The following is a 25,085-nucleotide window of genomic DNA, read 5'->3' on the forward strand; positions in this document are numbered from 1 at the left end:
TTTGGATGGAGTGCTAAATAATTGTTTACTTTGGAACCTAAAAATAATACTTACGTGGAAACTAATTTCTGTCTTTTAAGCTGTGGGAAAAGTTGTAACTATTTGCAAAACATTGTGATCCAAGGTGAGTACGAGATGTCATATGAAGATTTAAATTTACATGAGACTGATGATCTGGTTTTTGAAAGTGTAGTAGATTGTAAAGTGACGGAAGCTAAAACTCTCAATGACCAACAAAAGGAACAACATAGGAATTTGTTATTGGAGTTCAGAAATGTGTTCAGTGAAAGACCAGGGAAAGTGAAAAGCTATCAGTGCATGCTTTACCTTAGAAATCATCAACCATTCTTTCTGAAGACATATAGTATATCATTTTCAAAAAGAAAAGATGTGGAGAAAGAAATTCAGAAAATGGAAATGTGGGGAGTAATTGAGAGAAGTAGGAGTGCTTACAATAATCCTTTGGTTGTGATAAGTAAGAGAAATGGTGGTGTGAGAATTGTTTTGTGCTCTAGACATCTTAATAGGATTCTTATCAGAGAGAATGACCATCCTGAGAACATGGACAAGCTGGTACACAAATTTGATTATGTAAAATTCATGAGTAGTTTGGACTTGATCTCTGGATTTCACCATAGTCACTTGAAATTAATTCTAGAAAGTATACTGCATTTTTGAATGGCGGTATCTTCAATACTGTGTGGTGCCATTTGGGCTAAATGTATCTGTAGCTGAATTCATAAGAGCACTAGAATCTGTCTTGGGAAGTGAAGTGAGTTCAAAACTAATTGTGTACTTCAATGACATTTTGGTCACTGAAAATACTTGGGAACAACATTTGGATCTGTTAAGAGATGTGTTTTCAAAATTGGAATAAGGAGGTATGACTTTGAAAATAAGTAAGTGTAAATTTGGCGTTAAAGAAATTCAATTTTTAGGACATGTTATATCTGAGAAAGGAATTTCATCTGATAAAGAGAAACTTGATGTTATTGCTAATTTTCTTCCTCCTCATAACAAGAAGCAGTTTAAATCATTTTTTGGGTTAACTGGATTCTATAGAAAATTTTGTAGCAGCCAAGCTTTGAATCCTTCACACGTGAGTGAACTTTTGAGGAAGAATACTGTTCGGGATTGGAATCAGGAATGTCAGGATGCTTTCAATGAGATTGTGGCATAGAGCGCCATAAATATTGATATTTGTTCAGTGTGTAAGTGTACAATCACTGAGGAGAGGGCTTTGGGCAGGATGATGGACGCTCATGGTAGTTAGCCTCCGGACTAGTATCTGTGTAGGAGCTAGGTGCGAATGAGTCTGTATCTGAGAGAATTCTAGTTGTTTACCTACAACTATTCCATATTCTCTCACAGGTGACCCCGTTTTTTGTGTAATACGCGTCCGAGTTACCGCCCAAAGGTTATTTACGCGCCTACCGCGTCGGGTTTCTCCGCGATCGCGAGGGCCTTTGTTCAGCTCCAGACAATGGCCTTTCAGCACTCACCGCCGCCCGGATTTCAGCAACATCTCTCCAGCACTCCTGCCATCATAGTGGACATGCTGCAAGAATCTTCAGAATCCTTCAGCCAGAACATGCAGTGGAATTCATCGAGTGCCGCCAGTTTCTTCCAACCGCCAACGGTTGTGGACTCTGGCTTTGTTAGCCTAGACCTTCCCACGTGTTCTCCACAGAGTGTTGGTTGGAACATTCCTACTCCTGTGTCGAACGCACAATTCAATACAGTTCATGGCATCGAGCGAGGTTTTGCTACTTTGGAAAATCCAGTAGTAAATTCAAACTCGAATCAGTTCCCGCCACGTGTGTATCCTTCCGCACCGGCTAGTCAACAGGTGTTCAATGCTCGCCAAACAGCAAGCATCACACCGAGTGTGCATCCTAGTGGACGTGTGTAGGATCCTTGTGTTGCTCCTAATCAAGTCAACAATTCTGTGCTGGCCAGTAATTACTCCAACATCTACAACCAGCCCCACCACTCACGGTCGAGTGAATACTGTGTGCATAACGGACATTCACCGGTGTACGTAAGTACTTGTGGCTTCCCTCTGAGCTACCACGTCAATGAGAATGCACATTTTGACTACAATACTCACATCGTTCGAGCGTCCGTCCCTTCTCAGCTGCCACCCCGGCGTCAAGTGAATTTCGCGATTCCCGCATTATGGGATGCCAATAATTCTGACTCGCTATCGTCTGCATGCTCTACTTCCGTCTGAAGTAATAGGCGCACCTCTGCAGTGACTGCAGTGCTGAGTCTGCGAAACTACCAGACTTCAAACCCACTCACCCGGAGTTCTGGTTTAACCTGGTTGAGCAAACATTCAATGTCTGTGCTTTGGACGACGACGCACGCTTCGCTTGCCTCATGAACCATCTTCACGACCACGTCGATTTAATTCATGATCTGGTCAAAGCACCCCCCCCCCCCCCCCCCCCAGCAGGGAAGTATGCTGTGGCGAAACAGACGATACTGGAGCGCATCTCTAAAACCAGGAGAGAAAATGTGCGACAGTTCATCTACGAAGAGCGTCTCGGCGACAGGTCTCCGTCCCAGCTGTGGTGGTGCATCCGTCTTCTCATTGATGAGCAAGCTATGCCTGATGACACGCTCGCAGAAATCTGGACTGAAAAGCTGCCTTTGCCAGTCCAGACTGCAATCTCTGCGTATGAAGATAGGCCAGTAAATGAACGTTTACGCACCGCCGACAGAGCATACTCCGCCAGGAAACGTTAGCTCTGTGCACTGCATTCTGGACGTGACCGCACTAAGACACTTTCTGACGCCACGCCCTTGTCTGGTGCTGCTAATAAAGTTTGTTAAACTAGCTGCCCCGCCTGCACCTTCAACTCCCCGCAACGAAAGTGTATCGGCCTCTGTGGAAGACTCTGGGGCACATATTCCGTCACCTAGCAACTACCCACAGGAGCACAGGCCTCCCAAACTTACTGTTTCTTCCACACGAGATTCAGGGAGCAAGCTCGCAAATGCCAGTCACCGTGTTCTTACCCAAACTCCAACCGCAGGTAGGCTATGGTGACAACTCCTGCGATGTAAACAATGGGCACCATCCCACGTTGCACTCCGTTTCGGACAACAACAGTAAGTGTGGTCGAGTCTATGTTCGCGATTTACGATCAGGTGTATGTTTTCTGGTAGACACTGGCACAGACATCTCTTTGCTGCCGGTTTGCCTAGCAACCAATAAAGTGCAACCACACAAAACAGTACTTCGTGCAGTGAACTTGTCTACCCTGCAGTGTTCGGGTTCCACTTTGTATACAGTGAAAATATTGCCCGAGGCAAGCTGGAGTGGACGTTTCTAGTGTCAACAATTGAAGAACCTATTCTCGGAATTGATTTCCTCAAGCACTATCAGTTGTCACTAGATTTTGTGCAAAATACTGTGTTTTACCCCCCCCCCCCCCCCCCCCCCCTTAACAAAGATATTCCTTTCGCTCCGCCGAGTGACAGTTCGGCTAACACCAAACATGTGTGCTGTGCTAAGAAGTGTGTAAACCTATCCTTGGAGCTGCGGTCTTGGACAAACAAGTGGCTAGTGGAGTGCGCCAAGTCTTCGAAGTTGCGGATGGAACGTACGGAAATGTTGCTGCATCTCCGCAACATACACCACGAGTTGGCCTCCACACAACAATGCCTCACGGCACTACAAGCAGACGACTTTTTGGCTACAGACAAGGTCAGTCCATGCCAATCTGGTGTTCCCGTGCCCGCGCACGTTAACGACAGTGTTGTGATCTCTGTAAACTGTGTCAGCACCCCCTTTTGTAATGATAGTGTATGCCCGAGTGCTCATGCTCCTTGCGTTCCGAATGGACAATTAACCTGCCAAGCTCGTGGCAATGAACTACGGCAATCTGCTGATCGGCCACGCCCACCCGTGCCTACAGCGCTCGTAGCGGCACGGCCCGCTACCAAGAACCAGTGACCCAACCTCGCCCGTGTTAACACGCGTGCGGCCATTACGCAGCCTACGAGCGGTTGGCACACCTGTACTTCCGTGCCCTCAGCGCCACAGCTTTGCCCGTCCGCCACTGCCTGCTCCACTTCACGGACATCTGACTGTCGTGCCGCGCCACGTATTGCAGTAGTCACTAATGGCACAGTTCATCGGTTATGTCTAACCGATGGGCCGCCCATATCGCAACGCTCACACCGCCTCAAGCCGGAATTTATGAAAATTGCAAACAGTTAATTATTACCAAAAACATTTGCCAGCCGCTTCTGCGGTGCAGGCTCCTCTCACAGATGCTCTCGCTGGCCCACAAACTTCTGGCACCCGACAGGTACCATGGACACCAGACATGGACAAGGCATTTAACGAACTCAAACAGCTGTTGGCCTCCGCTGTCACTATTGCTCACCCATGTGCGGACGCCTCAATGTTTATCACTACTGACGCTAGTGACAATGCTATTGGTGCAGTACTGAGTCAGACATACTACGATGTTACGACCCCCCTGCAGTTTTTCTCAAAAAAGCTAAACAACGCGCAGAAGAAATACTCAGCATTTGACAGAGAATTACTTGCAGTTTACGAGGCCATAAGACACTTCAGAACTGATGTTGAGGGACGAGATTTCTATGTGCTCACTGATCACAAGCCGTTGGTTCTTGCCATAAAAAATCCTGCGGCTGATCCGCCCCCACGATGCTTTCGTCACATCGATTACATCTTGCAATTTACAAATGACATTCGCTACATCCGAGGAGCAGACAATGTGGTTGCTGATTTTCTCTCATGTGTTGGTGCTGTCACAACCTTAATTGACTTAACAGACCTACCTCGGTTGCAATCAGCAGACCCCGATACCATGCAGTTAATTTCGGACCACAGCTCCTCTCTCCAACCGGTACGCTCTACTTTCCCTGGCATATCTGACTTAGTGTGGTGTGATGAATCGACTGGTACATTGCGGCATTCATTCCTAAGCCCCTTCAACGCCAGGTCTTTGACAAACTACACACATTAGCACACCCTGGTGTCAAAGCTTCCACCCGTCTGGTAGCTAAACGGTTTGTCTGGAGAGACATGCGCCGCGACTGTCAGTCTTAGGCAAGGGCATGCATGTTGTGTCAACAGAACAAAGTTTCCAGGCACACTTCCCCACCCCTTGGCTGTTTTGCCCAACCGCCAGGCCGGTTTCACCATGTTATGTCAACCTCGTAGGCCCTTTGCCCCCCTCCAAGGGTTTCCATTACTTGTTTACAGCTATTGACAGGATGACTCGGTGGGCTGAGGCTGTGCCTATTCCGAACATTTCCTCTGAGACAGTAAGTCGAGCATTCTTAGATTCATGGATCTCTAGATTTGGCTCACCTGTTTACCTCACCACTGACCAGGGGCGACAATTCGAGTCTTCAGTTTTCTCTGACTTATGTAAAATGTGTGGTATTGTCAAAATTCATACTTCTGCATACCACCCGCAAAGCAATGGGCTTGTCGAGCGATGGCATCGCACCTTAAAGTCTCCCCTGCGTTGCCATGACTCACTATGGACAGAGCCACTGCCCTTCGTGCTTCTTGGCCTTCGTGCGACTTTCAAGGAAGACCTCAAGGGTTCCGTAGCCGAGTTTGTGTATGGCCAACCTCTGGTTTTGCCTGGAGTATTAGTCACTCCCACCCCACTTCCACGGCCCTCTGAACTCCCTTCACTTCTCGAGCGGGTGCGCTTGCACTGCATCAAAATTCAGCCGCCACCTCCGGCTGCTCATACACCTAGCCCGTGTACGTACCGCGCACGCTAGACTCTTGTGAGTACATGTTTCTCAGAGACGACTCAGTCAAAGCCCCGCTTCAGTCGTCCTACACAGGTCCTTACAAGGCCATCAAACGCTCTGAGAATAACATGGATCTCCTCATAAAAGACTCTGTAACCACGGTCTCACTCAACCGAGTGAAACCAGCTTTCATTGAGCCTCAGGTGAACCTCCCTGATTCTGCACCTATTTCTCCCACTCCTGCTTCGAGCGGCCATCCATCTTCCCATACCATGCATTCGGGTATTGATTCTCCACAGCGTGCTTCTCTGCCGAGCACTGCTCCTTCTCCGCGTTCATCTAATTCGAGTGGCCAATCTTTTCGGGGCTTCACTCCTCACAGCCCTCGCAGTCGAACTGCCAACCACTCGGATTCTACCATTGTGTTACCATCTTCATGTGACAGCTCTTTGTCATGCCGCTCAATCCACACTGGCTCCTTGTTGCCTTCGGTCACGCTCCCTCGTCTGTGAGCTGATCGCCCGAGGTTGTCTCCTGCGCAGTCCAGTGCACCTGCCACCCCCCCTCTTAGCAGATGCTTCCCCCTGCCATGGCTTTCCCACACCTCCCTGCCTACCTACCATTGCTCGTACAGGTGCCACCCAAGAATTCACAACACATGTGCACCCTCCTGATGACATACATAAATTATCTGTTGTCGTAGATGGTGATACGGTGTGTGTGGTACTCGCGTGTGACAATGTTGAGGGAGGAAGTGCAGAATCTCATGTGGTGCGCCGCTTTAAATTGAACAGATGTGCTGCGTGTGGCAATTTGCGTGCCTTTGTTAGGCCTTCTGGCAAGGTGATTCTCCGCCTGCCGGCTGATGAAGTGCTACACTTCCACTCCAGGACGGGACGTCGTCTTCAGCCGCCAGCGTCGCTTGCAGACTTCGCCATTGACGTACCGGGTTTAACCCCCCGGTCTCCTACCAGTCGACCGCTTCCACCTGATGCAGAAGAACTGTACATTACCTTCCTAACTTCTCACCCCCCCACCCCCCCCCCCCCCACCCCCATTCACAGGGACGTACTCCGTACTGTGCGGTGGGGGGGGGGGGGGGGCTATGCGGCGTAGAGTGCCATAAATATCGATATTTGTTCAGTGCGTAAGTGTGCTATCTTTGAGGAGAGGGCTTTGGGCAGGATGTTGGACGCTAACGGCAGTTAGCCTCCGGACTAGTATCTGTGTAGGAGCTAAGTGTGAATAAATCTGTATCTGAGAGAATTCTAGTTGTTTACCTACAACTATTCCATATTCCCTCAAGATCGAAGGTCAGCTGTGTCAAAGTCAGATATTGTTCAGACTGGATTTGTCCCTTCCTTTTTGTATTATGACAGACAGTAGTGATGTTGGTTTGGGTGGTCATTTATTTCAGGAGGTTGAAATTGAAAGTGTTATTGAACATAGATCACTTCATTTGCTAGTAGACTATTGCTGAAGCATGAAAAGACACACACTGTAACTGAGAAAAAACTCTTGACTGTACATTTGGCATTCAACAAGTTCAAAAATTATTTACTAACTCACAAAGTCAATATCTGTACTGATGACAGAACATAATGTTATCTCCAGGAGTGTAAGCTGTACCATAACAGAATTTCTTGGGCCTTGGTTTCACAGCAGTTCAATTACGAAATCAGATACATTAAGAGCACAGACAATGTACTTGCTGATGCTTTATGTTGGCTACCTTTAGGGAGTGACTCATCTAACAACTTTGGAGAAGGAGAGAAAAAGTTCAAACTTTTGCTCTCGAGAGGTGTGAAAGAGGAAAAAGAGATGCTGAAAATTTGCAAAGACATCTGCAGGTGTCAAAATCATGATCAAAACTGGAAAATGGTTAAGAGCATGTTGGGTAAGAAACGGGGAGAAAAGATGGAACAATATTACAAGGTACATAAGGGTATTTCATTCAGGAGACATAAGACTGACTCAGATGATTGGAAATTATGGTGGCCAGAACAATGTATTGATACTTTAATTATTTATACACATGGGAGATTTGGTCATTGTGTTTCAACTAAATGTACACAAAAGATCCAGGAAAATATCTATTCTTATAACATAGTAAGGAGAGTCAAGAAGAAGAATGCCAGCTGTGGCAGATGTTAAACAGTGAAGGTAAGTAACCAAACAAGTAGAGGTCAAATGCAAAACATACTGCTTAATAGTAATCTAGACTTTGTGTCTGTGGACATCTATGGACCTTTGCATAAGCCTAAGAATGAATTTGTTATGTTTTTTTGGTGGTTGATATATTTTCAAAGTTCATAACCTGTTTCCTCTTAAGAAAGTTACCGGTAAGCAATCATCTCTAAGTTCGAAAACAAATTTTTTCATTAGATGGTATTCCTATTTGTTGATCATGCAAAAGTAAGGCTTATTCTAACCTCTGTGTACCATCTGTCGAGTAATCCTGCAGAAAGATAGATGAGAGAAATTTGGAAGACTGTTTAGAACATGCTGTAGTAAGAATCTTACCAGTTGAATAGGTTAAGTCAGTGATTTTGAGGATATTATGAGCAGCTTACGACATTCTTCAACAGGTTCTTCACCATTTGAAATCATGTTTAACCGAAGACCAGCTAACTTTATTTCTGAAAATGTTAAGTTTCCACCAAGTAAAATTCTTTTACCGCAAGAGAGAGATGAGTGTGTCAGGGAGACGATGAAAAAGCCGGGGGATAGGAGAAAGCAGAAACTTGATGGTAAAGGCAGATTTTCGAAGTTTGAAGTAGGAGATCTTGTGTTGGTGAAAGCCAAAAAGAAATCTAAAGTGTTGACACCTGAGTTCTTTGATATTCATACAGGACCGTTTGAAATTCTTGACAATCCACATCTTAATGCATACAGACTTGAGTATCCTAAATCTAAGACATTGTTTGGATTATGCAATGTCACTTAACTGAAAGCATATAGATATGATCCATAAGTATCTATTTTTTTCTTTCTTCTTTGTTAGGAATGTAGTATGTAAGATGTGATTTCTAAAGCTCTGTCTTGTCTATTGACTGAGTTTAGGTATATGCCACACTATATTTACAGGTTCATACAACTATATAATTCTGACATGTAATAGATGTATGCTTTATATTTTGATACACATATGCCATGTCACTAAATGGGTAGATCCTTTTACAATTTTGAAATGTGACATGCTATTAAATATCTTGTAATAATTTTCTGATTTTAGAATGATGTTAGTGTTACCTATTATTATTATTCTTATGTACTCTGCAGAAAGGGATTTGATTCAACTGTCAAGAACTCTTTTGGGTAAAGTCATGGGTGTTTTTGTAACTTGAGTGAAGACTCATTTTCTTCTTGTTCACTGTAAATATTAGGAATTGTATCTTGAAATTTCGTATGTGCAAACCAAACTCATGTATAAGTTAAATACAGAAGTCTTATCGGTACATCATGGACTATGGTCCATACCTCATTTTGTAGACATTTGTCAGATGCTGCATCAGCGCAGTCCAACTTGTCTTGCTTGTGTACATAATTTCTTTTTATCTGCTAATTGCCAAGTGAATGTTACTTTGAGATATTTTTAGGATTTATGTGTATCTTACCTTACTAGTTCAGTTTTTCATTGCATTTAGCTCTCTTTATTTACTATAAGGGTGAACACTTTTAATCCATTCTGATGTAATCCTAAATACTTAATTTTTTTTCAGTATAGATAGGCAAAACATGTGCCGTGTGATGTGAGGGAGGTGCTGAACAGCATACTTAGTAGATAAAACAATGTTTCAGGATTCAATGTGAAAGCTAGACAGGAAGTTACCTATCCGTTGGAGCATGTGGTGAGAAATCTAGGGAGGAAACTGAAATATGTGGGTGGATTCATTCCGACACTCCTGTATGGCTGCATCGTTGTTGGTCCTGTCGACTTTCAAGAAATCATAGGTGCTGGGTAATGTACTCAAGCATCTGTCAACTACACCAGTCTTGTGACTGAAATTTGTAAATTGTTAGCCAAGAAATTATCCAATATGCAAAGTTCTTGTATTTATATAAATTTCAAGGAACTATTTGTTTTGAAAAGAAGTCACTGCTGTGGGCAGCGTTATTCCACATAAATGTATGTTTTTCCAAGTAGGGGGCTTAACCTCCCAATACCATGTGTAACTTTCAATCATGTTTGACTTGGGTGTAATGCTGAGCAACGTTGATGTTCTATGACTGATGATTTGTTATGTTCAACACAGAAATGTGAAAACATAAAAATTTCAGAAGTATGTTCTATGAATATGTTCTATGAACCATGTTGTAAATAATTATCAGAATCTGGTAAAACTTAGGTACTGTTAGGTTAGTAATCATATTATTTCAATGAATTTTCTTGTCTCAGCACTCAATACGTTTTTTTTTTTTTTCCTCTCGATTGTAATCTTCTAGGTTTCTATATATGTAGGTTATCAAATAGTGTAGAAGACATTTACATTTGTGATTATTAATTGTGTATAGACTGTATAACAAGATGTATACATTTCTGATTTCACCCACTGATTTTGGTCCTCATGCTACTAGATTATGTCATCATTCCAAGCTATTAATGACTCTGAGTGTGCAACTATTGATTGAGGCTAGTTGCTTCCTCTAATTATCATTTACATGTGATTGAACTTATTGATATATGATTATGAACTTTATTCATTTTTTGTGTCAAAACATTTCTGCTAGTGTGTAACTGGTGTGGTTTGGATTCACGGGTCAGTTCCCACATCGTGAGCATAGGCCCCAACATTTTTTCATTATTTTCTCTTTTCATGAGGCAGCATATCCTTACATACTGTGGTTTATGTGGCTGATTGATTTTCTGCTATACTCCTACTTGCGATTGAGTATATTCTTCTGGTCAGTACCCGTTGTGGGTTTTTCGAGTCATCTCACTCGTCATACACTTAAGCTCTGAATTCTTTCTTCTCTTTTGATGAATTTGAAGGTGTGACTTTATAGATGGAAAGTTGCAATTTTTAATTCTAGTACTTTACATTACCTCTGCACTTGTTTCTATAGTTTAGTGTTGTAATGTTGTAGTTTTGACTTTGTATCATTTGTCTTGGGACAGAATGTTCCACAGATCTGAAAATTTGAATGCCATGTCTTCATATATGTATAGATTATCACTTGTAGAGTAGATATTTTTCTTATGTTTTCTGTAATATATATTGCACTAAATTGTACATGCTTCTTAAGTTATTGATTTGAAGCAGTGTTTCTGGCATAACTTCATTCTTAATTATCAGCATGTTAAAAGAGACCTGTAAAACTGGTGTAATCAATATTCTTGTAGTTAATATGTTATGTATCAGGTACTTCTATACATCTGAATTCCACTTTACAATCGTTAATATGCTTACACTAGTGGTATTTACTATGTTTGTAGGAACTATGTTTCACTTTTGTATTATGTTCACTTACATTAGATTGTTATGGTAACACTTTTCTATAATACTTTATTATTCATTTTTACATACCGTTAACATTAACAGACACTTAACCCTCATTCGTTGCAATGCTGAAAGAGACTTACAAATTAAACTAGATTAGAGCATTCTGTATGACACTAGATATGTTAGAACAACTTCATGTGAAGTTTGTCCATACTTTTGTGAACAGTCACCATATGTTAATTTTGCCATTTCACTACTCAGGTTTCACACTTATTTGGACTATATACAAATTGTAAGCAAGGAGAACTCTGTTTGTTGTAATCAGAAATTTGTCAGATGCTGTATATTTCCTTCTATAACTTTTGGAGATTTTTGTAAGCTAACCTATACTTATGTTCATAGGGAAGTGATGATCATAAATCCTAAAATTTCCTTGTGATTTGGAATTTAACTTTGACAATCTGTATTCTATCTTTTGTCATCATTTTGCACACCATTTAGCAATAGCTAACCTTATTATAGGTCACAAAATATTGTAAACACATTGTTTCCATATTATGTAAGGAGGATGTTGTAACAGGACACCTACCTCCAGCGTTACTTTTTCTCAACACTAGTTGTCAATACCTGTAATATTTTTCGAATTTTGAATAGGTCAGTATTATTTCAGTTGCTTTTCTGAAAATTTTCATATAATTTTATACACAGTATGTTATATTTCAAGCTAAACTTTATGAAAAGGAATTACTTAATATTGATGTTATAATCAACAAGTACTAGTTCTGTATGTACAGTTGAAATTACTTTTTTTTAGAAACATTTGAAATTATGAATTATTTACACACTTAAAATTTCTGTTATTAATTACACAATCCTGTACTGTTCACTATGTTTATTTCTGGATTCATTTATGAAATAATAATCAAAATTAATCATGTATTGAAACTAGTAGGAATTCATTTGTTAAGAAAAATTGTATACCCTTTGGATTATTGTTATTTCTGCAGAATGTGAGTGTCATACTCATAAGCTTGCCACTGATGTGATTGGACATATTTTTGTATAACAGGTGCGAACGTAATTTCAGCTTTGTTAATATGAAAAATCAAAATAGTGCATGATATACTAAAACGTGAGAAAATATATTTACAAAAAAAATTCTGCAACAACAATCTTCCAATTTACGTAGTTCAAACCAACCATGAGGACCTGAGGTTAGATTTTCAGCTTCAAGAATCAGACCCCTAGACAAGAACAATGGAGTCATCTCAACATGACAAGCTAGGTGAACTTGAAAGTTTATTGTAATCTTCGCTCCTCTCAAATCTTCATGAAAGACTTTGCTTATTAATTACTTGGACTGGGTATTGTTTAATGTGGGCAATAGATGGAAGAAGGAAGGAGGGTGGAGATTTCAGTAACCAGTAGAAGTGTTTAAACTCAGAAGAGTGTTCCTGGAGTCACTCGGTAGCAATTCTGGATGTGTGGGGTATCACTTTGGCATGCTGGAATTGCCCAAGTCCATCGGAATACACAATGGACATGAATGGATGCAGGTGATCAGACAGGATGCTTATGTATGTGTCACCTATCAGAGTCGTATCTTGACGTATCAAGAGGTCCCTTATCAGTCAAACTGCACATGTCCAACACCATTACAGAGCCTCCACCAGCTCAAACAGTCCCCTGCTGACATGCACAGTCCATAGATTCATGAGGTTTTCTCCATACCCATACACGTCCAACTGCTCAATACAATTTAAAATGAGACTGATCCAACTAGACAACATGTTTCCAGTCATCAACAGTCCAATGTCAGTGTTGATCGGCCCAGGCAAGGCTTAAAGCTTTGTGTCATGCAGTCATCTAGGGTACACGAGTGGGTCTTCTGGTCCAAAAGCCCATATCAATGTGTTTCGTTGAATGGTTCACACACTGACACTTATTGACAGTCCAGAAGTAAAATCTGCAGCAATTTGTGGAAGGGTTGCACTTCTGTCATGTTGAATGATTCTCTTCAGTTGTTGTTGGTCCCATTCTTGCAGGATCTTTTTCCAGCTGCAGCGATGTCACAGATTTGATGTTTTACCAGATTCCTGATATTCACGGTACACTTGTGTAATGATCATAGGGGGAAAATCCCCACTTCATCACTACCTCAGAGATACTGTGTCCAATCACTCATGCACTGACTATAACACCATGTTCAAACTCACTTAAATCTTGATAACCTACCATTGTAGCATCAGTAACCAATGTAACAATGCGCCAGACACTTGTTGTCTCTTGTAGGTGTTGCCAACCACCGTATTCTGCCTGTTTACATATCTCTATATTTGAATACACAAGCCTACACCAGTTTCTTTGGTACTTCAGAGTATATGTGATTAATGGGTTGTAGGGACGTAAGGTGGAAGGAATTCTTAATGTTAGTGTATATCTTGTATGGACTATAAACTATGGTACTGATGACTGTCTGCTATAGTATTCCACAAAGTCAATGTACAGTGTCATGACCAATAATTTCCACTACCTTTGGTAGTTCAGCAGAATTACTTTCTTGCTACCTAATTTAAAATTACTGCATCAGTGTTCTCTAAGAAGGGCGACATTTGTATATAAAGCTAGATCTTTCACTGTGTAGATTATTTATTCTACCGTTTTAATAGTATTAAGTATTTAGCTGTAAGAAGTTTTTATTTGTCTGTCTTTCCTCATACATTTGTACTATATGAAATCAGAGCTTGGAGCATGGGGGAAATGCCTTCATTACTGATCAGTTTGACATACGTAATATAACTTGACAATATTATGAAAAGAGAAGATTCTGAGTTATAGGTAGGCACAACAAAAAGATGGCAAACATGTAAGCTTTCAGCCAGAAAGGCCTTCATCTGCATTAGACAAAACACACACACACACACACACACTTACTTTCAACTGAATCAAATTCTCTACCAGGGTTTCAACTATTGTTGTGCGTTGTGCCCTGTAATGAGGAATGTCCTACCCACTATCCTTCCCACCCCTCCACCGTCCATCCCTACAAAACCCCTGCTCCCAACCCCTTGCCTCATGGTTCATATCTCTGGAATACACTAGATGCAAGACCTCTCCCATACATCCACCCACCACCAACTACTCCAGTCCCATCAAAGGCAGGGATATACATGAAACAAGTCATTTGATCTACAAACTATGCTGCAACCTCTGTGCTGCATTCTACGTAGGCATGACAACCAACAAGCCATCTGTCCACATTAATGGCCACCAACAAGCCATCTGTCCACATGAATTGCCACTGACATACTGTGGCCAAGAGCTGGACCACCCAGTAGGTGAGCACACTACACAAACAATGTTGTTCATTTTAGTGATTGCTTCACAGTCTGTGCCATCTGGATGATTCCTACCAACAGCAGCTTTTCTACAGTGTGCACATGGGATATCTCCCTGCAATATATGCTATATTCCCATAAACCTCTAGGCCTCAACCTTCATTATTCATTGCCCTACATCCACCTTTCCAGTTTCCTGTTCTCATTCCACCACTACACAGCCCCCTATTCCACCAACACACCTACTGTCTTTTTACTTCTCTTCTTTTTCACTGTAATTAAAGTCCACTAAAGGGACTAATAAAACAAGTGCATTGATGAAAGGAGTACCGGAACATTATTCAGAGTACTTTCTGAGTGGAGTTCCTGCACATCTACGTAGGGCAGGGGATATTTATCAGTTTCTGTGACTTTGTTGATGACACTCATGTCAGCATACAGGTGATAGGATTTCTCACCCTAACTGATATTTTGGGAACAACTGCATTGGTGAGATCCAGGGGCTGAAGATGGGTTGCTGTTGCTGAATATTCTCTTCCAGACTGAGTACAAGTGATACAGAATTTAACAGGGTTTCTGTGCTATCAGCCTGGCATTGCTGGTCAGAATTTTGTGTTGTGTTAAGTCAGCAGCCAACAAATATTGCCTCTCCTCAAACAACCACACAAATTCTTCTAATAATGGATACAAAGGCTTCATTCTAATTATGAAAAGTGTGACAACTTATCCAACAAGTAATTTTTAAGGGGTTAAATGATTGTATAAATGTCTTTTATGGGCAATGATTTCTGTTTCTTATGCTGCTGAAATTGCTTTCTTCTGTCAGAGGTAACTCATCATCAAATATCTCCTCTTTGTTGGTCAGTATAGTTCCATGTAGTATTGCAACATATTTTACTCCCAAGTTTTCTAAGCAAACTGGGCCATATATTTTCTGCCCTAAAAAGCCTTGTTTCAGAAGTACCTGAAATATATCAGGAATGTAATTCTGAGAGAAATGGTCAACAAGAAAGACAGTTCCTTTTGCTCTCAGATTTTGACTACAGCCAGAACATCTTTCCAGTACTGCCACATAAAATACCAAAGAACCCACAAGAATAACACCCACCATAAAACCAAAAGGATGAAAGAATGGTACACACCACAATTAAACAATTTTAGAACAGTTATGCTCATGTATAGTAACAGGTCTCACCATAGTGAAGCAGATAAAAATATCTAAAAACTAGCCAGAAAACACTATAGGCCTGAAATCAAGATGGCAAAATGCAAAGCCAATCACACATTCATACTCAATTCCAAGCAGCATGGAAAGTCATTAAAACAGAAATAAACTGCCAAAAGAAAGAAAACTGTATACAAATTCATCCACACATATTGAATGCACATTTTGCCAATCCTGTCTCTGACATTAAGATATAGGAAAATGTGAGAAAAGCATCAGCACTGCTGCCTACAATACACAGAAAACTGAGTAATAAATTTGAATGGACATTAGTAACTCCTAGGTAGGTCAGTGAATCAATAGCCAAGCTCAGTAACTCCAGAGCTGAAGACTGCTATGGTTTATCTAATTATGTTATAAAAATATAAGAGAAGAAATAATAATCCCTTAACAAGGGTAATAAATAAGATATTAAATGAAGGTGTTTACGCAGATTGTTTAAAAATTTCTGTTATCATACCTTTGTATAAGAAAGACGACAAAGATTTACCTGACAATTACCAACCCATCTCGCTAGTTCCCATAATTTCGAAAATAATAGAGTACTGTATCCACCAGCAAATGAGCCAGTATTTTGAATTGAATAAACTGCTATGTTCCACACAGTAGTGGTTCAGAACTGGTCTCTCAACTGTGAAGGCAGCAGGAAACATTGTCACTAAAGTATACAACTCCTTTGGGAATAAAAGCATAATTAGGGCAAGACTGTTGAACTTAAGAAAGCATTTGATACTGTATCCCACAATATTATTATAAGAAAGCTACAGTATTATGGAATAGGGGAGAGTGCTCTCCAGCTATTACAATCTTACTTATGCAATAGGAAACAAACAGTGGTTATAAATGAAAAAAGATCCAGTTTCTTGTGAGTTACCAAACGAGTACCACAGGGCTCCATACTTGGACCTTTTCTTTTTTTAGTCTACATAAATGATTTGCCTTTTTCATTACCTTGTGACACAGCACTGTATGCAGACGATACAATGCTAATTACTCAGGGAAACAACTTGGATGAATTACAGAATAATGTAACAGTAGCAATGGACAGATGCACCAGCTGGTTTCAGGCAAATTCATTACAGATAAACAATAATAAGGCAGAAGATATTGTATTTAATTTGAATGCCCTCAAACATGAAAACAAATCTGTAAAACTACTAGGGTTCCATATCGACCAAAAACTTAACTGGGAAACTCACACAGGCATGCTATCCAAAAAACTGTCACATGTAATCTTCTTGTTACATAAACTGAGAGGCTCTGTTAGTAGAACACTCCTACCATATGCATACTTTGTCTTCTTCCACTCTCATCTCACTTATTGGATTATACTATGGGGAAACCCCCCAATTTCAAAGACTGTGTTTAAATGGCAAAAAAAAGCAATCAGATGTCTTGTAGGACTACCACCCAGAGACTCATTTTAAAGAATTAAATCTAATGACAGTCCCTGGCTTGTATATTTATAGTTTCCTGATTTATCCCAAGGAAAATTTAAATAACTTTGCCCTTAGGATGGCAATGCATTCACATAATACAAGAAATGGACATACAATTGACATCCTGTTTGCCCCACTATCAAAGATTCACTGCAGTTATAAGTATCTAGCACCCACATTTTTCAACAAATTACCCAAAAGTGCACATTCTATGCCCATGGATAAATTTAAAGTAAAATTAGCAAAATGGATAAAAAGTAAAGTATTTATACAGTTCAAGAATTTCAAGAGAGTGCAATAAATGATATTGACTCTTGATGGTAGTTTTGTGAAAGGAGTATATATTGCAAAATTAGAAATATAATATTATGCAGGCAATTTGTCTTGTCAAATAAATGTATATATAGATGTATACAATGTATCTGTAACTTTTATTATATGACATCAATTACATGTAAAATGTTTAAAGGTGAATAAATATGAATGAATGCATGTTACAGGGGCATTGGCTTTTAACATATATGAATACTAATAGAGGAAAACAACTACAAAGTGATATTACCTTAAAAATAAATGGAAAATTAGTCTCCAGTGGGAAAGAAACAGCAGAGGAATTCAATAACTACTTTACAGAAACAGTAGAAATCCTGGCTAACCATCTTAAAAATAGCTGTCCCTTCCAACTAGAACCAAACTTATGCTCTGAGACTCTATTTTTAAGGCCTACATCTGAAATTGAAATAGAAAAGACACTTCATAGCAAAATTAAAAAAAAAAAAAAGTCATCTGCTGGACAAGATCAAATTCCATGCTTCCTCCTCCATAATTGCAGTAACTTTATCAGTAAACCCCTGGCCCACATAATAAACTTCTCATTCCTGAATGGTGCATTTCCTGGTATGCTCAAAATTGCAAAAATTATACCCGTCCACAAAAAAGGAAGCAAAGAGGATCCCACTAATTATCGACACATTGCACTGCTTTCAACTTTTAGTAAAGTATTTGAATATATAATGACCACCAGAATCATGTCCTTCCTAGACAAAGAAAATATCCTGTCACTTGCTCAGTTCGGCTTACAAAGTAAGAAAGCTACAACTGATGCAATACAAGAATTTCTAGATCATGCACTGGAGCTTGTGGACAAAAAACTCCCAGCCATAGGTATCTTCCTAGATCTAACAAAGGCCTTCGATATGGTTAATCATAGTATACTTTTGCTAAAGATGCATTCCTATGGAATAAGAGGAAATGCCTATGACTGGTTTAAAAGCTATCTGGAAGATTGACAGCAGTATGTCGAATTAAATGAAACTAAGCTCTCAGATACAGCTAGCACTGTACATTCCTCCATAGATACCATAAAGCAAGGCGTTCCCCAAGGCTCCATCCTGGGCCCCTTGCTGTTCTTACTTTACATAAATGACCTTCCTCACAACCTACCAGACACAAAAACCCTTTTGTTTGCTGATGACACCTCTGTACTCATTTCTGCGCCCGAACAAATTCTCCAATCTAATATAGATAGGACCACAGATCAAATAAGTCGATGGCTTCTTAATGCAAAAAAGACAATTGGAATAACCTTCCACATTGCCCAAAACAGAAATCCATTACTACCAACTATATCACTGGAAAAAAATAATGTTAAACTTGAAAATGAAATAAAATTTTTGGGGGTCACTATTACTGATATGCTCACATGGAAAAGACACATTGAGGTTACCAGCACAAAACTTAGTAAAGTAAGCTTCATGATTAGATCAATAAGGAATGTCACTAACACAAGTACCCTAACCACAATGTACCATGCACTCTTTCACTCTGTACTTAACTACGGAATCTTCTGGGGCCAAAATTCTGAATCAATTAAGATATTCAAACTGCAAAAGAAGGTAGTCAGAACAATTATGTTCAAAAAACAAAGAGACACTTGTAAACCATTATTTAAGAAACTAAATATTCTGCCCCTCCCATGCCAATACATACCAGAATTATTATTCTTTACCAAAAAAAGTATCAACAAAGTTAGCAAAATTATGGATTACCACGATTATGACACAAGATCAAAAACCTCTCTAAGAATACTTCCCCACTCAACAAAAGTGTACAGTGATGGTGTCAAGTATATGGGAATAAAATTATATAACCATCTTCCAACTTTTATACAAGAAATCCAAGAAAGAAAGAAATTCAAACAGACGGTGAAATCTCTTTTAATAAAAGCCTGCTTTTATACCATCCAGGAATATTTGGAATCAAAATTGTCTTAATGCATGATAATGTATCAAAGCTGAATGTTATTAAGTCAATTTTGTCACATCATGTAACAATTCTCTGTAAAGCTGTAACTTTAAGTAACATAATTTGTAGGTAATGTAAAATAATCATTCTTCTGTGTTCTTGTTTACTGTTTTAGACTCCTGTAAACTGTATATTTGTATTGACTTATCCCATATCAGTTGTACAAGCCATTGTACTGATTTGATCTACAGGACAAATAAATAATAAAAATAAATAAAATATATAAAATAAACATCAAAGCCCTCTGTGCAGTAGGTTGTGGAGAAATAGGCCTTTTTCTTGGGTTTCACATGTCTTTGTGGAGTTGCCACTGCCACAATGTGTGAGTTGACTTGCTGAACAGAACATTGTGTGACCTGTAGTCAGACACACCCTGATAATGGCTTAGAAATCAAAATCCTGCCATTGCTTCCTTAATGTTTTGAGTTTCCCACCAATTTGTAATTTGGCATATCATTTTCCCATGCACTTTATTGCTAGAGCGCCAATCCACAGTGAGATGGCTTTAACACCCACTTATCACCAGTGTTTAAGAACACTGAATTCACTTAAGCACATGTTGTTGTTGTGGTCTTCAGTCGTGAGACTGGTTTGATGCAGCTCTCCATGCTACTCTATCCTGTGCAAGCTTCTTCATCTCCCAGTGCCTACCGCTACCTACATCCTTCTGAATCTGCTTAGTGTATTGATCTCTTGGTCTCCCTCTACGATTTTTACCCTCCACGCTGCCCTCCAATGCTAAATTTGTAATCCCTTGATGCCTCAAAACATGTCCTACCAACCGATCCCTTCTTCTAGTCAAGTTGTGCCACAAACTTCTCTTCTCCCCAATCCTATTCAATACCTCCTCATTAGTTACGTGATCTACCCACCTTATCTTCAGCATTCTTCTGTAGCACCACATTTCAAAAGCTTCTATTCTCTTCTTGTCCAAACTGGTTATCGTCCATGTTTCACATCCATATATGGCTACACTCCATACAAATACTTTCAAAAACGACTTCCTGACACTTAAATCTATACTCGATGTTAACAAATTTCTCTTCTTCAGAAACGATTTCCTTGCCATTGCCAGTCTACATTTTATATCCTCTCTACTTCGACCATCATCAGTTATTTTTCTCCCCAAATAGCAAAACTCCTTTACTACTTTAAGTGTCTCATTTCCTAATCTAATCCCCTCAGCATCACCCGATTTAATTTGACTACATTCCATTATCCTCGTTTTGCTTTTGTTGATGTTCATCTTATATCCTCCTTTCAAGACACTGTCCATTCCATTCAACTGCTCTTCCAAGTCTTTTGCTGTCTCTGACAGAATTACAATGTCATTGGCGAACCTCAAAGTTTTTACTTCTTCTCCATGAATTTTAATACCTACTCCGAATTTTTCTTTTGTTTCCTTTACTGCTTGCTCAATATACAGATTGAATAACATCGGGGAGAGGCTACAACCCTTAAGCACATGAGTTGATCAAAATTCTACTTTTCTCCTTTGCATTTTTCCTAGTACAATCAGACTTGCCATCTCTTATAAAACATGGAATGTAACAGGGTTAACAGTTCTTACTGGGAGTGGAGTAGGATGGCTGCAGCTCCCCCCATCAATTTCCCTTATTAGATCTTATTTCCTCTCTGAGTCAGAAAACCACTTTGGCGATAATTTACTCTACTCCATGACCAAGACCATTTACTCCTAGAAGTCCAATTTCTTTGCAGTTTGGACAACAAGGGGCTCTAGGTCTATTGGGAGTGTGACATGTCAGTGATTTGCTTCATTGGTGAACACACAATGCAAATTATTACCTAGTGAAGGAATGAAGAGAAATTGCACTGCTTCCTCTCACAGTAGTGCTAAATGGACTGCTCCATGTAAGGAAGATGGAGATGCCCTCTTGACATCAATGCCAATTTGCCCATTGATGACACAAATAAATATATCCACTGTGCACACTTCAGCTTCCTCTACTAGTTCTTTATTAGTGTTACATCCCCCCCCCAAGGTGTATGTCTGACAGGAAATCATTCTAAATCATTTTGATTCTATTGGCAAATGCCTCAAAAACCTACCCTCCCCCCCTTCTTTGTATGAGCATGGATAATTTATCATGGTAATAATTGATCCTTCTCTCATCTTAGTCCCGTTCCACTAATGCTTTCACTAAGGTTTCAAACCTACCTGCACTATTCAGAGTATCGTCTGATTCCATATAAGTGTTTGTGCTTCCTGACAATTTCAGTCATGCCACATTTAACAGAAAACCATCTGGCCAAGAACTGATGCAGGCAGTGCCATGGGTACTTTGCAGTCACATTTTCATTAGAGCTCCCTGAGAATGAAGGAATAAAGATAACAGCCAGAAAGCTACTCACATAGCAGATGGTAAGAAAGCTGTACTGCCTTTACCTACCTTAGGGTTGTCTAGAGTGACCTGAACATTAGAGTCTGATCTCTGCACAGCCACCTGTACTCTTAGCTGATCAAACTGCTCTACTAACTCCCTATTTTTATTTTTGAGCTTATGTACTTTTTTTCTGCAAAGCCCCAATAGAGTTACCGCTACCACTCTTTCTGGGAGCACATAGAGGCATGGTTACAAACAAAGGGACCTAGAATTTAATAGTTAACAACAGTGCAATCAAAGCAAAAGTGAGAAACGGTACCTACAAGCAAAATATTTCTCTGATCTCAGTGCTGCTACAATTGCATATTCATTCACTGGAAGATCAGTGACAGGAGGCTAGCAACACTCACATTAGTTGTGGTGTGTGGAGACAATGGCACATTGCAGTGAAAGAGGATACAGGACCCATGATCCTCAGAGAGAAGATATCACAGCAAGTGTGAAAATGAGGCAAAGGTGCGGCTGCTGTAATGACAAGCCAATGATGACCCTCACACTGACATACAAAATCTCATGGAGACGACAGCAGGAAAAGGCAGTTGCAACAAAGGCTGCCTGGCAGCGGGTGGCAAGGCAGCAGTGACTAGAGTCAAGTTGGGGAGAGGAAAGGCTGGCATAGGCAGTGAGGGGGCCTGCTTCAAACAGGGACTCAACACAGCTGGAGGCAACAGTGGCCAGCATGAGTTCACTCACTCACAGTGCACATAGTTGTGTCAGGTGACCAACATCAGTGGAGTGTGCTGGGTGGCACAAACAAATACCAAACCCCACAGCACCATCTGACAAGAGCAAGATGTGAATACAGGGCCATGCAGAAATTTAATGGCTTCCATCCACTGACAACACTCTCATAGTACCTAGCTGTGAAAAGGCAACATAATTACTGGTTCAAATGGTGGGCCTTATCCCACTGCACTGACATCAGATGTCCTCGATAGGAGAGGTTAGGCTAATGAGTGAGTATCCATGGAGAATAAGTTTTAAAGAGTAGAGAAACCTGTTCAAAATATGGTGTCATATTTATTTTTCCTTTCAGGGATACAGAAGGTACACCTGGGGAAGATGTCAGATGTGTGGTGGGCCCACATGGGAGCAGGCTCTGATGGGTTTCCTGTCCTCATACCATTCTCAGCCATTGAGTGGCACTTCGCCTGTGGAACTGCTGTGTGGATACCAGCAAATAATACTGCTGCATTTGCTGTGGTTAGCCTGTCCCCCACACCTGAAGTGCAGAAGAAAAATAATGTCATATTTTAAAAAAATTGTAATCAATAACATTTTTTGTACGGTAACCCAAAATTCCATTTGTTCTTGTAGGTCATCAAAAACAGTAAACTCTAACCTAGCCATATTTTCAAAGCATTAAGAACTTTTCCGAATAACAGTTTGTCCTTACACTCATCTATAAGTAGTCAGACATGACCGAGAATAGTCAGCTCATATCTTCTGGTGAACCTTCCGGGATGTAAGGTCGTGGTCCATGAAACTCTTCAGCTCCTAACGTTTTGTCCAGAGCTGCGCTGGACATCTTCAGATGGTGCTGTGGGGTTTGGTATTTGTTTGTGCCACCCAGCACACTCCACTGATGTTGGTCACCTGACACAACCATGTACACTGTGAGAGAGTGAACCTTACATCCCAGAAGGTTCACCAGAAGATATGTCATCCGGTCGTGAAAGCCTTCATACTATGAGTCAGCTCATAATTTGAAAACAGACAGTTAATATCTATGTCAGACATCAAGAATCAAGATTTTTTATTCATCATTGATCATTTTACAATGCAATAGGCTTCTTCAAAGATATAATTGCCATTTGACTGTACAATAGGTTTTATTTCACAATCTAGATGTCAGCCTTAGGCCAGTATCAAGTGTTATAACTGCAACAGATTAAAGCACAATAAAAGTACAAGTATCAGAAAAATAGCAGGGCAAACAGTTAAATTAATGGATGGACTGCATGATTTGCTCTCTTAGTTACATATAAAAAATCATTAGGTTGAATAGAACACAAGTCATCAAAACACGTATCTTTGGTTATATAAACCAATTTTGTCAAAAGTAAATGTGAGAACACTTGTGTAATAGGCTAATTTACTGTCAATTAGCATGACTTCTGCATTTGACATGGTTGTAGGATAAAATAGATGACAAAATTACAGGTTTTAAATTTTGCTACACTGTGTCTAAGCAGCCAATGACGTAAACATAAGGGAAACGATCACCAAAGACCGTCATTAAGGCATCACAGTTTGCACCACGTGATCCGTGGTATGTCATGAAAACAGGTATTGGGACTCATTATCATACAAGATGGCTAAATTATCTCTGAAGTGGGCAGAAAATGCCAGAGTTTACGTAATATGGCATGAAGAGCCAACTTCCCAATATACATGTAAATATGCGACTCACACTATTGTAATTCAAGACACATGGAAGACAGTCTTCAATTTCAATTTACTGCTCATAATATGTAATTTTATATGCATGTGCATTTACAGCTAAGTATAAAGTTATTACAATTACAATTTTTTAAATTTACATTATTTCTTGTTACATTATAATCCATGTTAAATTCAAGTTATAAGGGCATTTTTAGATAAGCCGCTGCTTGACTTATGACGTTTGCCTGCTTCATTTCTTTGTTGATGGTCTTCGGTGTCGACGTACTGCATTGTGATACTGGATGAAAAAATAGGGGGTGGAAGTGCAATACTGATCACTGTAAATGATGTAGCCAACAGGTGCACAGTTGCATTTCACAGTTATTTACTTTCACTGTTCACAAACCCCCAATATTACACAATTATATGGCCAGTGCACTACTGTTTAATTTTTGATAAGCCCCATTAATAGGTTGCACGCGAAAATCTACATACTGCTACAATAGTTTCCTGTTGAACATCTACGAGCAGTAAAAGCCTGACCACACAGTTCACTGTTGTTGTAGAATAATAAGGTACTTATGGAACAGACACTGTCATTGTTTTAACACATGGCCTATTGCTGCAACACTTATTTCTCAGTTAAGTGGATGTGCATTTATGTTGATCTAACCAATACGGGTTCCATGTCTGAAACTGGGCCATGGACTGACTGTCTTGGGACCAAAAATTGGGCCCTTATATATCCTCACGATAATAAGCACTGAAACTACATTTTTTTCAATTTT

Source organism: Schistocerca nitens, chromosome 6, assembly GCF_023898315.1.
Source record: "Schistocerca nitens isolate TAMUIC-IGC-003100 chromosome 6, iqSchNite1.1, whole genome shotgun sequence".
In the NCBI taxonomy this organism is placed as follows: domain Eukaryota; kingdom Metazoa; phylum Arthropoda; class Insecta; order Orthoptera; family Acrididae; genus Schistocerca; species Schistocerca nitens.